Source organism: Limulus polyphemus, unplaced genomic scaffold (assembly GCF_000517525.1).
Source record: "Limulus polyphemus unplaced genomic scaffold, Limulus_polyphemus-2.1.2 Scaffold409, whole genome shotgun sequence".
Lineage (NCBI taxonomy): Eukaryota > Metazoa > Arthropoda > Merostomata > Xiphosura > Limulidae > Limulus > Limulus polyphemus.
Window position 1 is genome coordinate 183,682 of NW_013666019.1, and position 4,245 is coordinate 187,926.

At 33.7% G+C, this 4,245-nt stretch overlaps 1 protein-coding gene across 1 annotated transcript in view; it reads left to right on the forward strand.

Moving 5' to 3' along the window:
* Positions 1 to 1,388, forward strand: part of LOC106458052 (transcription factor Sp4-like) — a 47,945-nt gene extending 46,557 nt beyond the window's left edge. Inside the window, exon 8 of the mRNA XM_022384180.1 lies at positions 1,295 to 1,388. The gene's annotated coding sequence lies outside the window, so the exon portion shown is untranslated. The remainder of the gene's footprint in view (positions 1 to 1,294) is intronic.
* The last annotated feature ends 2,857 nt before the right edge of the window (positions 1,389 to 4,245 follow it).

The window sequence follows — 4,245 nt, forward strand, 5'->3', positions numbered from 1 at the left end:
ATGAGAGACATGCATTTTTTTTTTACAAAAAAATGTTAGTTCGTAATTTATATATGTATATTCTTAACTTCAGTTACAAAATTGTTCTGACTCGGTTAACTGTGTACTATTGTTGCTTAATTATTATTACCAAATATTTCATTAAACATTATGATTTATATATTTGGGGCCCGGCATGGCCAGGTGGATAAGGCACTCGACTCGCAATCTGAGGGTCGCGGGTTCGAATCCCCGTCCCACCAAACATGCTCGCCCTTTCAGCCGTGGGGGCGTCATAATGTGACGGTCAATCCCACTATTCGTTGGTAAAAGAGTAGCCCAAGAGTTGGCGGTGGCTGTGATGACTATCTGCCCTCCCTCTAGTTTTACACTGCTAAATTAGGGACGGCTAGCGCAGATAGCCCTCGTGTAGCTTTGCGCGAAATTCAAAAAACAAACATATATTTGGTGACCTTACATGATTTCTTAATAAAACCCAAATCTCTACTTTTTAAATAAAGAGTCATAGAATTTGCAGAATATATATTCATCGACTAACCTTTGGGGAAATAATGTTACAATTATTTAAATAAAATATATTAGTAGTACAACATGCTGCGATGATGGTGCATGGTATGTTGAACTTGAAGCGTGGAAATTCTACGTTTGTTTATTTAACATTGCTTTGTGAAATTAGAGGACGTTTAAAAACAAAAGCTTCATTGTATTTAGCTTTTATCTGACTTAAATCACAATTCCAGATAAACCTTCTAGTTTTCTTGCTTATTCAGTATGTAAATAAGTACATAATTTGCTAATTTCTCTTTGAAATAAAAATAACTCATTTTAAATTAGAATTAAACATATAGTTAGTGGGTTATTTGTAATCATAAACTTGTCACTGTGGCACTTCGAGTTCTAAATGTGTTTTTCTGTAACTGTAACGCGTTATCTCTCAGTCTCTCTCCCTCCATCATTCTTTCATGGAGATTGACATGACCTGGTGGTTAAGACGCTTCGCCTTTATAGCTGAGGGGGCGTTATTATAATACGGTCAATCCCACTATTCGTTCGTTGGTTAAAAAGTAGTTCACGAGTTGGCTGTGGGTGATGTTGACTATTTGCCTTCCCTTAGTCTATCTCTCCTAAAATTAAGAATGGGCAGCGAAGATAGCCTTCGAGTAGCTTTGCGTAAAATTCAACGAACCAAACTTTCTTTGTTGCTGTTTTAGCATGGATATTTAAGTTTTAATAATGTTGCAGTTATTTCACCGTTTTATCTCATTTCTTTCTTTTTCATACTTTGTTTTTAAAGCTCAGACCTGAAATCCAGCAAAAATTATGCTCTGCTTACAATCGAAAATCGTTATCTATATGTATATATAAGCAGAGATGCCTGACTGTGTCTTGACGTCAGAAGCTGTTATGAGAAATTACTTGAATTAATTTCATGTACACTTGGTGAAGGAATTGAGGTAAGCGAAATTGAATGGATGAGTAATTGGACAAACGTTTTAAGATTGGCAGTCATTTTAACTTTTACTGTGTGAATCCAAACTGAAGTGACATTTAATGCTCCGACTGTCTTGTGTACATTTGCTGATTGCCTGTATTCAGTAGACCTATAAGATGAATGATGCATATACACGCCATCCACCCGTTAGCAACGAAGTAAATACATTGGCTACTTTAAGCAAGTTATTAGAGGAAATTTATCCAATGAGATTCACCAGTTCTAAACATAAAAAAAACTAATAAAATCATTTGTCACCAAGAGTATGAAAATTTCAGATTAGCTTTGATAACAACCCCGGGAGATTTTAAACATAAAAGATGCTATACTTATTTTATTTTAATATATCTAATACATCCAATTTTTGATCAAAATTTAGTTATTTCGACAAAAGTTTTTTGTTTGTATGTTTGCTTACTTGCTGTAACTTGGACCAAAGTGAGTGACCAATTAGTTACTGAATGTTTCAATACAAATATAAGATATTTCAATCTTGACTAGTAGTTGTTTTTCCGTGGGCTTTTAGTGTGATTCTCTGTATGAAGTTTCATCTAATAGATCCATTTTTGACTTTGTTTGTTTTACGTTTACAGACGATCTCTGTTATTGGGTGGTGTAATTCTACATATTACAAAAGCTTTCACTGTTTATTATGCTTTAGTGTGGGAAAATAGGATCGGCAGCAAATATATACTTAGTTAAGCTTTAGCTTTAAGGAATTATTTTTTTTTTTATTTTGGCTTTAGTTGCTCTCTTAAATCGGGTATGATAATTTCGTTGTTTTTTTTTTTAAGACAGACTACAACCTATTAACGAAATCGATGCAAGTCGAATGAGAAAAAAAATGCAGTATTGAGTTTGGGGCTGAAAGTGAAATTCTCTTGCACAGGGCGCTTTCCAAAACTGAACAATACTAATGAGCATTAGAACTATTGTATAATTAAAAAAACAGTATGTGTTAGTCAATCCGTGTATACATGGAAACCCAATATTCCTATTGGCTAAATATACAGTGGTACTTTTACGTTTATACGAATGCAAAAGTGGAGTCTTCGTTGTTCTGTACGAGTGCAAAACTACGACGTTTATAACACTTAACTTTAAAGGAAATTACATAACATAAACACGTGAGGAAAGACATTAAGTTACTTTTTTTTACCTCTCCATAGGCTATAAATAACGCAGTACCATTACGTCTCAATACATATTCTAACAGGCGCCTAAAAATCGACAGTTAAGCTTAAAGTTTGAATACGCTTCATACGCGAAGCACAAATTTATCCGCTATATAATCTACTGTAATTAGCCTTTACTGTCACTACCACAACTTCATTCATTTTCAATGCTCAATAGCTAACACATTGCACGAAAGAAAATAATTATAGGTTTCAGATGATATACACATATAATTTAGACAAAAAGAAACATGATGACAATTCATTTTTACTCTTCTTGATATCATTATTTTCAAAATTTCCTATTTTACAACTATTATGTTTTTCAACTATCTTGATACAGACACCTAAAAATCGACAATTAGGCCTAAAGTTATTGGTTGTAGTGGACCGACGTTTTGCTAATACCTTAGGGGAGAGTAAAAATGAGTTGATATCATTAGGGAAGGAAAGAGAAAAATAAGTGAAATAGCGACAAACGAAGACAGTTGATAAAATTTTAAAATTCATTATTTTATAGTGTCGCTTTATCAAGAGTTCGATCAAGAGAAAAATCTTAAGATCTAAGTCAAAGATGGCGATTATCCATAAATATAAGGTGTTTATACAAAAAAATATTATGTACAGAGACATATTTTGTTTATATTCATTCTACGTTTTTACACTTCTTTTCATTAAATACAAGTCCATATTCTGCTTAGTATGTTGTTTCATTCATGTCACATTACCTAATACAACTAGAGCATTATTTAAAAGATTTATCTATTAAAACATATACATTATTTAAAAGATTTATCTATTAAAACATTTACATTTCTCATAGATATAGTATTGGAATGACAGCGGAAGTCGCGCGACGCTGGTAGCATGCGCGCTGGAGTGTCTAGAAGGATCGTGACTTAGCGTGCAACCTGACGAATGTCCCAGCGTTTCCTAGACGCCCTCTTTTTTAGTATATAAGCCGGAAATAAGTTGAAGAGAAATAGAGTCAATAGAACAGCAGGCACCGTAAGTAAAGTGTGGGAATCGCTGTGAATTATAGCATGTGTTTATAGAAGTAATTAAGTTTAAAGTGACTGTGGAAATTCTGTGTATTACAAAGTTGTATCGAGAAAGAATAAACTAGTTTTAATTAAGAAAGGACTTGTATAGCTGAAGTTTCTCGGAAAGAATTTCTACGGGAAATTAACAAACAAGCAGATACGCAACAGTAATCCTCTTAATAATGCTACAAGTATAAAAAAAAATATATGGGCTTTGGCTTATATAGCACGGCACACACTTCATATGCGGGGGGTCGAGGATTTAATCCCGTCTTATATCTCTTTTTTTTTTTTTAGTACATATCATTCGCGAAGTACAAGTTTATCCCCTAGGAGACATACACAAGAACACACACACATATATATATATATGTCTATGATATAAACACTCCTTTGCGCCATTCAGTGTGTTGAGCCAACGTTGAAGCAATACCGGAAGTAAACGATTTCAAAAGTTGACTTTAGAAAAAAGATGCGCTAACGATGAATGTCAGTATCAAATTTTGGAATGCACCCATAGCAACGGAAAACCTTT